At 38.8% G+C, this 13,636-nt stretch overlaps 1 non-coding gene and 1 pseudogene across 1 annotated transcript; both read right to left on the minus strand.

Annotated features, from left to right (window-relative positions):
* Positions 1-481: 481 nt before the first annotated feature.
* On the minus strand, positions 482-563 carry Trnas-aga (transfer RNA serine (anticodon AGA)). The gene has a single exon. It is a non-coding gene; the product is annotated as a tRNA-Ser (tRNA).
* A 2,254-nt stretch (positions 564-2,817) lies between these two features.
* On the minus strand, positions 2,818-13,631 carry LOC131797319 (uncharacterized; annotated as a pseudogene).
* Between the last annotated feature and the right edge of the window lie 5 nt (positions 13,632-13,636).

Raw genomic sequence — 13,636 nt, forward strand, 5'->3', positions numbered from 1 at the left:
AAGGTCTTACATTGACCCTTTCACTTTCAGGAGTGACTAAGAAAGAAATTCTCATTACAATACCACTACGAAAGAGTGATGAGAGGAAAGAAATTTTTACTTAGGATTCGTTGATTTAATACCAAATTCTCATAGGTCTCACTGGGAGTGAGAGAGAGAAAGCTAGAGACAAGAGAGTTGAGATAAAGATCTTTGGAGTGAAACGTTAAGAAATTGGACAACTATGACAGCAGTAATCATTACACTGCACTGCCGATATCTTATGAGAACTTAAATCATTCTTTTACTCCGAGAATGCATTTTATGGTGCATGTAATTTACGGTTTGCGGGCACAAGGGTCACACGTTGTGACTACAATCCACGGGGCGGCGTGTGATCCAGAACTTTGAACGAGCATGTGAAAATGAAAACGTGTTATTAAAGAAAATTTTTCTTTTTCAAAAAATGTCGACAGATGACAATTGCTTGAAAAAAGATTATCGTAGTCGGCAGGATTCGAACCTGCGCGGGGAGACCCCAATGGATTTCTAGTCCATCGCCTTAACCACTCGGCCACGACTACCGACACGTTTGAATGAGGGCAAATTTATATATTTAAAACTTTTTTCATTTCAATCGGTAACGGTTACCGCGAATTAAGGAGTTTTATTCTAAATCAGTTTTGCAAGTAACTTCCATTAAAAACTTATTTTGAAGTTTTCTATAAGTATTGAAAGGTATTTCCACACTCTTTTATTTGATCACGGCCTGGGTACGAGGCCAAAGTTACCAGTGTCGTCGTGTTGATCAACTAAGGTGATCAGTTTATTAATTATGTTATTAAATCTTATATGTTATTTTTGGAAATATGGTCTTCTGTGAAAATCGTTTTTCTACAAGAGGACGATTTTAACGAGTCGAAAAAAAGATTTGAGTCGTTTCTTGTTTCTAGGCCTCTTTCTGTAGCTATACCTTGTGCTAAACGTCAATGTCACGTGTAGATAACCCAAGAAAAGTCCACTGGCCGCAAAGAAGACTCAGTAACTTTAATTAAATGACTGAGCTAGTAAAAGTGCCCAGATCATAACGCCAGCCTAGAAATTTTACTGGTTTTTCTATAATCATAAGAAACGATGAGTCACGTGATAGTCTAAATTATTCATAACAGCCATTGTATCCGAGGAAACACCAAATCTATGAAATGTTGGTATAAAAAATTCCAAAACTAGTCTAAAAAACTAACCTAGTTTTATTCAAAAGCAAAAACCAAGTACATTTATTTATTGATAAAACCTTATTACAGAGAAATACTTAATCTTCTGATGAAATAAAAATTAATCTTCCCACAGATTCATCATCAACATTAGCCCCCCCCCCCCGCCCCTCTTTCCTCTGCCATTGTTTTTAACTCCTTACTAGGTTTCTGCTCAGAGTCGCTGAATAACTGTATTTCGTCCTCTCTCAGACATATTTTATACTTTTGTTGTTTTCTTTTTTTTGCCCCATGTTATAAGAAAGCATACCGCGAAGTAATCCGCCACACACTAGTTCCATTTTCCGACTCGATATTTTTAACTTTAAATCAGGGGGCGAGAAGGTTCCTCTCCTTTTTAACTCGCAGATATGCTGTCTGTGCTTTTTCTTTTTTCCATTCGCTCTGACGAAGGGCTAGTGCTTGAAACGTCAGCTTAGAAACCCCCCTCCCCCCCTCCCCACCGACGCAGCACCATAGTTTCTCTAGAAAATACCTTGTAGTAAATTAGGGCTATGCTGAAAGAAAAGGTGCATTTAAAGAATAAAATATATGTCACTGTTTTACGTGCTATCAAGCTGAAAAGCTTCGTCGTTACAGTCTAAGGTGTTCTCTAAAGACTTAGTGTTTCAGGACCGGAATTAAAGTCGTGTCGAAATGAAACGTTTTCGTTCGTGGCTTGTTTTGAATAACCTTCCAACTGCCTAAACCTTACTTAAATAATGTATCAAAAGGTTTAATGTATCCGGCCGGCGGTCAACCAATGTTTTGCTGTAATTTATTCGTCGTATCACGAAAAATTCCGGCAAACTTCAAGGCCCGTTTCATCCTGCATATTTGTCTTTGCAAGGAATGTTGTTTCTCAAATGAGGGCCCCTTTCTCACTTTAAGTGAACTTTCTACGTTATACGTCTACCTCCGAAGTCTTCGTCAATGATGTGGTGGGTGTCTTTCTATATTCTAAGCAGATAGGAAAACGGATGACTGAGATTTTATTCGTTGTCTCTGATTTAGCGGAAGCCCCTATCTACTTTTGCACCCTCCTATCTTGTGCTTTCTGTACAGATCGCTGATGAACTCAAAACGTTGAAGTCGGTTTACAAATCTGCTATCTGGATCCTAAAGATTTAAAAGGAAATAAAACAGGGGCTCAGTGTGTTTTGTTGTAAGGTGTGATATGTTTGTAAATGGGCGTTGACCGGTAGTGACCTCGTAAAGAGAAGACTATCCTTGAATGAAAATCGTGAGAGCAAGAGGATAGCAAAATGATTCACATTCGATTTTTCATACAATCAGATGGAACTAGAAGGCAGAACGTATTTATTCTTCATCCCGATAAACTCACCGTCAAATGGGCGAATGAAAGGGGTGACAGAGTGTGGTAGCGATGGACAATCCAAACGTTTGGTAACACCGCGAATTTATACCTTAAAGTAATGGAGAAATACATGTTTTCCAATGAGTCGAAAAAAGATGATTGAGCGTGGCACGGGTGGATAAAGACGGGAGTGGGGGTTGGGTGATAAGGCCACCACCCCCCCCCCCGCCCCCTTCCCAGGGTTTTTCATACTTCATCTAATTACATTCAAGAAATCATCAAATTGAAGTTAATGAAATCGAGGCTCAGCTAACTTGCCCTAGCAGTGACAATTCCATCACGTGAGATATCTTGTTCATCCCGTAACCTTTGAACCTTTCGTCATATAGGGGCAGTTCGGGAGTCAGTCTGCAACGCAGATATTTCAGTTGAGGTTAGAAAGATCAAATAACTGAATAAGTTCTTCCAGCCGAGTATGGGGTTTCATATCTCACATGTGCAGCTATTGTTTTTCAGCGACTTTTGACCAATTTTCAGGCTTCTTGCATCGTAATAGAACTGGTGGCACTAGAGTTTTAATAGCTTGCTCCAAGCATTTGGTTAATAAAACGGAGCGAAATAAAAAACGGCGCGATAGTAGCAGCGGACAACCATCGCGCCGTTTTACTAACTGATCGCCTGGAACGGGCCAGGTTTTCATGAAACGCGCCAGAATTGCGGTAACTTGCAGTACGGTTGAAGCTCTAAAAAACTCTTACAGGAAGGCAAGTACTTCAAATGATCACCGATAACTTGAGATAGCAATAATACGATAGAAGTATACTATCCAATTCTTTTGTGCGCTTCGACAGGTTAGTTGCATCAAAAATAACATTATCTACATCGATCGCCCAGACAATCACAAGCCAAGACTCGAACAATCTTTTGCATTTTTTAAATAACTTCCTTCCACACACCACACAATAATTTCAAGACTTTACCGCTTCCATCTAAGTTACAGAAGGAAAAATGAGAAGAAAGGTTGTCTCAAATACTCGAACCATTGTTTTTTCCGACGTATTTTACTGCTTCTTTTCTTACGCGATTCTCGAGCGGGAAACCGACGCAGGCGCATAGCAGCGGTTTCTCGTATCAAACTAAAATTTACGGAACACGCGCAACAAAATGCCCCTCTGCTCCTTGTATTGAGAATCGTGAAGGCTTTGCCGTTCATTTATCAACCTGACCGAGTGGCGCGAAAGGCGAGTGACGTGTCAGCAGCTGATTGGCTATATCAAACACACGTGAAAAAATGTCGTAGTTTTTCACGTGTGTTGTTACGGCTTCTCTCAGTGCTGGAAATCCTTGTATAACACTGTAGTTTATATGATATAATATGTCACCACACCTCAGAATTAAATAAGGCTCGTATTTGTCCTGATAATTCTTCACTTCGTACGACTCATTGCTGTGATACCACCGGCTGTAGTTAGTAGAACTGTGCGATAGGGGAGACTCGATTTTCCCTTCTGCTGTCAAGGAAATCTTAACGTTTCCATAATCTCACTCGCTCAAAAATTCCAAAAGGATTAAAAAAACTTATAAACTGAAATGAAAACTTTAATGAGCGTGGAGATCGGTATACTATAAAGGGTTAAAACTAAAATTTTTAAATTTGCCCAACTGAAATGTAAACGCAATGAGGATAATTTTTCTTTTAAAAATCACCTCATCACGACGCGCAATCTTAGTGGCGGGAATCTGTTTTAACCAATCAGCATACAATGTTTCCCCGCCCCCTTTGTGGGTGGGAAGTGTTTTGATCAATAAAATCGGGATCTTCCTGGATTGTGAACCGCGAGTGAAAAAAATAAAACAAAACCAGAGTGATGGCAATGAACAGGTGGACTTTCCCGGCACATGCATGCAATGCATAACGGCTTTGAGCAAACTACAAAGGATACTAAATGGCGCTAGTCTCTTCTTTCTTTTCACCATGTTCACAAGTTCCTCCTTTGTTTCTGGAAGATCCTTAGAGTTCTAAAAAAATTGCGAAACGAAAGTAAATCTGCTAAAAACTGAAAAGGATAGATCTTTCAAACTTCTGAGAATAAAATTACTCGTACTGCCCTCGAATGGAACCTGCAAGGTTCCAGGAAAAGAGGCCGTCCAAAACAGTCTCGGAGGAGGATCAGGACGGCCTAATCTTTCAAACCTAAATGTTTACAATTTATTTAAATCACTTAATGAAATTCACATGCAAACAAACGAATACTAACCACGTGTCTGGCTCCATCAAATGCTGGGACCACAAACGCGACCCTCTTATCTGTACTGTTTCTGGTTTTATCGTAATCAAAGATTTGATTTCTAGATAAACGAAGAGAAAAATAGTGTCATGAAAAAGTACCAAACCACATTCGATGAGTCAATAGCAGTATCTGACCAACTGCGCACCTACCCCTCCCCTAACCCATCCTTTAGCCTAACATGTTATCAGTTGACTGCTGTTGGGACAGGGGAGGGCTAAGTGTGCAGTGTGAAAAGTTTTCTATTCCTTGCTTATGCGTTGGTTGATAACTCAATCAAAATATCGACAACCTTACCTTGCCATGAATTCTAGATCTGGCGAAGGAGCAAAATCCACATCAATGAGAAAAACATGCCGGGTTTTGACATTTCTGGTCGATGGAGAAAAGAGGAAGAAGTATATGTAATAGTTTTTGAATCAATATTTTAATTTAGATTAATAAATAATAATTAATTTAAATTAATAATAATGGTAATTTAGACTGAATTGATTGTGTTCACTCACTTTATTGCAATGTTTCTTAGTCTGTTGATCGGGTACAGCGGGCCCACCTGTTTAACAAATTTGAAAAAAGAGGAATCAAACAATGTAAGGAGAAGGGTAACTACGTTTAACTCTAATGTAAACTTACAGTTAATTTTCTAAACATTTCACGGTTCTTACAATGGCTACTGAAAAATCATTACAATAGTTTAAATAAGGTCGATATATTTTCTGAAAATGTACCAGGTTTTTATTCCGAGGGATCGAAAACAGAAACTGAGCTATTGAACAAAAGAGAAGTGAAAGGAAAAACACGTAGAAAGTCGATGAAACGACCTCTGTAAATAATGCATATGCGACTTACCTCGTTCCCGTATATTATTTCAACGGACACAGTGGAAAACTTGCTGAATATGTGAGTAGGTAATCGCATTCGAACCTCTCTCCTGAAAGAAAATTCATTTGAAATAAAGTAAATAGCGACAAACTTTGTTTTTTTTATTTCTTTCTTTCAAACTATGAGAAAACTCATCAAAATTGTCGAAGGAGTCAGGTTACACCACAGGAGAAAATTTCTCTTTCGTTTCAGTGTTGAAGGTTACCTCCTAGAGTACACCATTCGGGGCCACTGGTATTGTGAACTGTCTGATTCAAGAGATTAGAGATTCTCTTGTCTGTATTTAAAATCAAAGCATATAGACCAAAACGTGTATAAACTCGTGAAAAACTGGACCGAATTTCGCCAATATGATCTGAAAAGCCGTTGATACATTTACAAACCAATTCATCTTACTTTTTGTTTTTAAGGTCGTCGTCGTCTTCCAGGAGTACGTATATTGCCACCGAAAGAGGACCTATAGGAGGAACAAACGGACCTGTAAGAGGAACCCAAGGAGAAATAAGAGGACCTATAAGAGGAACAAACGGACCTATATGAGGAACCCAAGGAGAAATAAGAGGACCTATAAGAGGAACAAAAGGACCTATAAGAGGAACCCAAGGAGAAATAAGAGGACCTATAAGAGGAACAAGAGGACCTATAAGAGGAACAAAAGGACCTATAAGGGGAACAAAAGGACCTATAAGAGGAACAAAAGGACCTATAAGAGGAACAAAAGGACCTATGAGAAGAACCTAGGGAGAAATAAGAGGACCTATAAGAGGAACAAAGGGGCACACTCAGCTGCACCTCATGAAACCCTTTTTAGCTCTTACCACACTGTGACATCTGTCATTTATTTAACAAATAGATTCCAAGTTGCCGTGCGTCTGTTCAGTAATAGATCACAGATGACATCAAAATGTGCTAAGAACAAAAAAGTGGCATACGAGGCGCAGCCGAGTGTGTAATTTATGTGATCTGTGATCTATTACTGAACAGACGCACGGCAACTTGGAATCTATTTGTTTTATATAATAAAGAATTAAAATATACGGAAAAAAGTCTAATGATGACGTCATCTATACGTCTGTCCTCCAATAGATCATAAGTGAGAACCAATCAGAATGCGTGCATAACTGAGCTTATTATATAACACTAAATAGATCGACGGCAACATGGAATCTATTTTTTTAATTTTTGACGCTTAAAAGTCGACTGTAAATATTGATTTGTGTAGCGTCAAATACGGTAATTTAACCACGATACATATTCAAAGACATTAGATTTGTTATCTACCCAACCCTACCATTCCAAAGTCGCAAATTTCTCTTCAAAATATTAATTCTGTTAAATGTTAGCTGAGTCACAAGTGTGATCGCGTCTGAGTCCTAAGAAAGGAAAGAAAAACAGCCGTCACAACGAATTTTGCACCATTTCAAGGGACCATAAAAAAAAATATATCATCAAGTTTAATTCGGTTTTAAACAGACTTTTCGTCCACACTTATGGAGGTTTTATATCTAGGTTCATTCCCACATTTCCAATTTTACACCGGAAATGACAGGTAGATTTGAGTCTCACGGTTTGAGAAGAAGGTCACAAACAACAGAGTAATAGGCACAATATTTTCGAGTAAACAGATTTTGAGGGAATCTAAGAGATGTTTAAGGAAGTTATCTTCTTTAGTGCTCAGGGCGATAATTTGCAGATCTGGAACATGATCAGGAAAAATATTAGAGATAAACTGATAGTTGATCCTGACTCATTTCTCTTCTAAAAAAAATTTTCAAAGGTCCTAGAATCCCTCTCCAAGAGACCATTTCCGAGATGCCCCAAAGCCTCTGTTTCAAGACGAGGACGAAAGCGAGGCGTTGGTTATGACTTAAAATGGCTCCTAGTTCGTCATAGCTTACTTACGTTAGGCGACATCGCGGAGTAAAGTGTCTCCGTGAGAAGGTCTGATTTTTTCTCACTTGGTCTTTTGGTTGGTGCAGGACAAGGCTCTATGAGCTTGTTGGGATCAGTACTATGATTTTTTAACGGTTTGGAATCTTTATTTTAAGAAGAAACAAGATAGGTTTAATAATTTATTTCTTGAATTTGTGAATTTGATAATAGTGTTAATGATAAGATAGTAATCATAGTGGTAATGATGATGTAAATTTAAGTGGCCACTTGCTCAGTGTGGCTTTCCAGGGACAGTGTAAATAAAGAATAAAACAATTCTTCCAAATAAAATAAATGCAATGAGGAGCAGGATGAAGGACTAAATCACAAGAGCAGCAGTTTAAGCGTTTACTAGCCAAGCACTCCAACTATTCAAACACACTGCCTTTGCAGAAGCGCATTAAAGAATATTCGATGACAGGAGGGGGGGTGAGGGTCTAAACGCAGTTTCGGAAAAACTCGGGTTTTTTTTTTTTTTGGTAAATTAGACCCCCTCTAAACTGAGTAGATTTTAAATACTTTAAGTGAGTCGCGATATGCGAACTTGTCGTTGCAAGAATCCTGGTTTCAGACAAGTGAATAACGTTACGGTATTTCGCTGTACTCACCGTAAAGAGGTTTTACAGCAAGATCAGTAAAGGTTACATACCCTTTGTAACCAAGGCAACCCAACATAACAGTCACACTGCTTATTCGATCTCGTTTAGGAGCAATCTGTAATCACAAATCTTTAAATTAGTCTTTCCTTTCTGAGTTTGACAGGCAATCGGTTACGCCTTTCATTCTATAGGAAGTTGCCGGGCAACATACTCTATATCTTTGCGTTAAACTGAAACGTCACTTCTATGAGGTAGCTTAGCCACTTCTGATCAATTAATAAGCAAGAAACCAGCAGAGAGTTCTCGGCTTCCTAAGGAGGGTTTCCCTGAGCTGAAGATTATTCCATAGACTTCGTATTTCTCACGTAACTCAACCTTGAGAATGCCTTCCTTAAAGTGTTGTAAAGCCAAAAACGGAGAACTCACCCTGGCCAATCAGAACAAAAGAAATATCACAGGGAACCAATGATAACTCAAATTAAAAACAATAAAACTGCCTGAAGCGCGGGAAAACACCAATGATTAAGCCGTGGTCGAATGTAGTTTTGTATATGGTTGGTTGAGAGAGTGGCACGAGTTTTCTGGACCAATCACAGAGCAGAGTAAACCAAAACCATGTCAATCTCGGATAACTTTTGACAATTAACTGAAAATCGCTCGAGACATTTATGTTGTACTTACAAATTCCACTTTCTTACTCGCCACTCTTCCGGATACTGGTTGAAAATCCAACCTACGAATTGTATTTCAAGGGATGAATTGACAATAGTCTCATTGTTGAATTGTAACACAGTGATTTTATTTTCTGCACATTTTAGCCAACCACTCACTTTAACAGTTTTCGTTTTCCACTTGATAATACCACAAATACTCGTGCACCATAGAATGGTTTGTAGCTCTGTGAAACAAGAAACTGAGATACTCTTAGATTCCCATTCAAACAAAAATACTGTGTTAATCTTGTAAAGACGAAACAATCCCAGTGACCATCTCTCTCCCCCTGATAATGCAATCATAGACTAGCAGGGCTTTCGAAAAATATCCGATCTGTGTTGAAAGAATCAGATTATGAGCTTGCTTCCTCGTGCCTTCTAGTTTGTTTGAAAACATTCTCACAACTTAGTCAGCCAGTCAAAATTATTACAAACTCCCGTGAAAATCTCATAGCAGTTTTTTCCACCAACATCTTAAAAAACATAAATAGAATAAGTAACTGACCCCCAAAAAACCATCTGTAGGCCTCTCCATCTTCCAAGAAGCCGACGTCACTTGGAACTTTATTCCTTTGATTGGAATACTGCTGTTTAACTAAGGAATGGCATTTGAGAGTTACAACTGAAAACTCCAACTAATAAAACGGTGGTATATTGGATAGCCCGGTGCACATAAGAAATTCAAATGTTGCTTTTAAATCTAAATCATTTGATAGATACGATACAGTACCTCCATGTAAAGTACTTCACCCCAGGGCAAATAAAATGAATACTCCAATTATGAACTCTCCTGTCTTATAAGCCCCCTACCCCCACCCCACCCCTATTTTCCCTCATAAACAAAAACTCTGAAAAGGTGATTGTATTTATGTTCTATATACTTGGTGTTAAATCTTGTTATGTGCCCTAGTCGATATCGTATTTCCACGAATAAGCACCCACGCACGGATACAAATAAGCGCCGAATCCCCAGAAATAGGTGCCCCCTCGAATTACCGCCCCCCCCTCACTTTCATAAATAGTAAGGATACAAGGCTTGTATCCTTACTATGAGGGGGGGGAAGAAAAAAACCGTTTCTATTCCTACTTTATTTACAACTTTTTAGAATTTAACCACAGCAGGAGAATAGTTTCTTTTTCATCCAGTTATTTATATCTCTATATGCTTGCAGAGTTCCTTTTTTGTTTTTTATCTGTTCCTTTGATTTCTTTTTTATCCCTGTAAGCAATAATATGAGTAAGAAAGAAAAACTTACAGAGAGATATTGGTACGTCTCCACGATCCTGTGTATTTGACAAGGAACACTGAACACCTTTAAGAGAAAATTAATACCTTTTCTTTCACAGCTCTCTTTATTGCTGTTTAAGACGGTACCTGGCAATTAGGATCTTGATTTTCCCGCCAATGACTATGCAAGTATAAAATGTGTCATTAAGGGCTATCGATATGCAAAAAGAAAACTAGGGGTGTCGCACAGATTTTCGATGTGGAAAGGTTGATAGTATGGAAAATTGCCGAAGCGACATTTCTAGGAATAGTATGAGTGAGTTCGTTATGTTAAATCAACGAGACAACAAATACGAAAGAAAGATTTACAAAGCGTGAAGTAATTATTTTGGTATGTATCGTTAGACCTTCATCAGGCTAAAATACCTTGAAAATATTTAGGTCCCTTACTACGTCGGTATGAACAAGAACTGATATTTGAGTGTAGAACACAGATAAAGGCAGTTTTCATCCTGGTAGTAGACTGTGTCAAACAGTCCTTTGTTCCAGTTATAATATGCTAAATAAACCAAATCGTTTGTAAAGAATAAATTTTGGTCTCCGTTTTCCTGAGAAAAATTTTCAAAGTTGCAACAACCAACCTCGTTCCCAATGAATAATGGGGGTAAGTTTTTAAAGAAACTACAGTGCCGGGTCAACGGTATAACAGGGTAATTTAGTGTTATCAAATGAGTTGATTACCAAAACTAGCCACCGTTCCCCGAAGACCTTGGGAACGAGGTCGCACAACAATCGCCATTTTGTCTGTGACGTCATTGCTCTTTAAACGATCAGGAAATACGCAAATTGGTAGTGGTTGTATGAAGAGAATGAATGCAGACTTGCCTGTTTGACATCAGGTCTTGACTTTCGTTTTAAGTCTATGACTTCCCATTTGACATGTGACATCCACCAGCCACGAAGGGATAGGGAACCGCTCTCCACGACATGCGGGCTCAACAAATTAGTCACCTCATGTTGTCTCCTTTCATAAAGTTGAGGCTTTGTCCTCTTCTTCTGCTTAAGCATGACAGTTTTGGGAGAAAGGGCTTTTTCTTCAAAATCTCTGCAATAGCAATAAGAGAGGTAAAAATACTGATTTACATTCATCATCAAAATCAATGTCATTATCGCGTAATCGCTGATCAAAGTGTTCAGAGAGAGAGGATAGAGGTTCCAGATCAACGTCAGTATCTGAGCAACTACGTTCTTACCCCTCCCCTATCCTAACAACGGTCAACTAGTAACATGTTAGGATTAATGTTAGGTCAGGGGAGGGGTAGGTGCGCAGTTGCTCAGATACTGATATTTATGCGGTGTTCCCGTCACCGACTGTGAAGTGTAGTCTGAATAGGAAAGCTAATGTATTCCTTAAGGGGGCTCTTTTCACTTCGTAAATTAGCCGCCGTAAAGAGTTTAAAGGCTGACGTTTCGAGTGTTAGCCCTTCGTCAGAGCGCTGACATTTGACGTTAGCTGACGTAAGCCCTTCGTCAATCGCTCTGACGAAGGGCTAACGCTCGAAACGTCAGCCTTTAAACTCTTTACGGTGACTAATTTACGTTCTCAACTTAGTTGTTAACACCAAATTACCCTGTTATACTCTCCCACAGACGCAGCACCGCAGTTTCTTTAGAAACTTACCCCCTTATTCTTTTTATTTCGATCGACTAACTTGATTCAACCTTTTATAGCTTAATGATAAATTCATTGGGATCAAACAAAATCTTGTTCAATTGATTATAAATAAATAACAATAATGATGATAATAATACTTAAATATCCCAAACAATTTTGAATGGATAACAGGAACCCCCTGATTTTTCGGATGTGCGGTAAAATGGCTACTACTAGACGCAACTGAATCTTATGATTCCCAAACATATCACAAACAGACCCTCCAGTCGAAATCACCATGTCGTCTTGAACCAAAGGATGAAGCAAGTTAAAAGAGTACAAAACAATCATTGTAACCATTGTCCACCGCCATCTTAAGAGTCCGCGTGTGAGTCCAAAATATCTGCCTGTGAGCAACAGACAGTGAAGTGTCATTCTATTCTTGACATTGAGAGACACACCTGGAAGTCATCTGCGGTAGAATAAATTTAGGAGAGGAGATCGGGAATCAGTGAGTAAACAATCTGAGATCGATTTTCTGAGCCACAATCTGAAATTCGAGTCTGAGGTTTTGACAGAACTCAATATCACCACAGAAATTAAGATTTCCTTTCACTTTTTGGTCCACACGTCAAATGGTTTTCTTATTTTCGTTAACATATGGACTGAATGACAAATATTCAAAACCGTTCGGCGTTTGTTACATTTTCCCTCCCAAAATCGATTTATTTCCCCATAAATTCCTGAGTGTATTTTTGTGTTAAGCCATGAGGCCTCTAGTCCGTTTAAACTGAGAAGATTTTTTTCCTCTACCTTCCCACTGATTGCTTTGGCGACAACATCATGTTTGCGACACCGCAATCTCCCCGTGTCCCAGACGCCATTTTGCATGTTGTAGACCAAACAAAACCAGTTCGTATAACGTTAGTCGGAAAATATTTTGCTGTTCAAGACAGAAAGGTGTGAAAAGACCTACATTAAAAATCTGGCCCGTTTAGGTTAGGAGAATAGAGGCCTCTTTATAAAACCCTCGAATGCGAAATGGTTTCAATTCAGCGCTTTGTTTAAAGTGTCTAGCGTCAGCTCTCACGCCCTGCGTAGCACCTGTAGATAACACTTCCCATTGAGTTACCGTTACGGGTTTTCAGACCATGTCAGTTACGATGAGAAACTTGTCGGCTGTCATAGTCTCCACAAAAGATATACTAATTTAAGAAAAGTTCGTTTAATATTATGAAGAGAAAGAGTATGAAAGAGTATTTAACTGCGTTGAAGAGTAATCTGTCACAGTTGGCCCTCAGCGATTATATCCACTTACCACAGGTCAATAAAGTTTGTATTACAGGTTAACGCAGGATATTTGCTATTCTCTAACAAAGTTTAGCAGAAGTACTGCTACAAACAAGATAATGATTGGTAAAGTAGGTGTTGTTACCTGAGAGGACTACAAGTTCCAGCAGACCACAGTAAAAGTACATGGACTGATTTTGACGGGTTTGTCTCCGCGGGTGAACTTCTTTGGGCGTGCGTTTACACAAGCTTATTTTTGAAAATTCCTACTAGTTTAGCCGATGTGGTTGTTAAAAAATATTCTTGCACTCTTGAGGGTAATTGAATGAAGCTGATTGTGTTTGTCACAGAAATTTGTCATTACCGATATATTTGGGAAAGCTGGTCTCGCAGTTCACCGGCAATCAACTTCAATCGTAGCAACTGTCGACAACTTCAATAATTTCTAGTAGTTTTCCTGCGGTTAGATTTTTACTCATGTCACACGAGTTCACATTAAA

Source organism: Pocillopora verrucosa, chromosome 2, assembly GCF_036669915.1.
Source record: "Pocillopora verrucosa isolate sample1 chromosome 2, ASM3666991v2, whole genome shotgun sequence".
Taxonomy (NCBI): domain Eukaryota; kingdom Metazoa; phylum Cnidaria; class Anthozoa; order Scleractinia; family Pocilloporidae; genus Pocillopora; species Pocillopora verrucosa.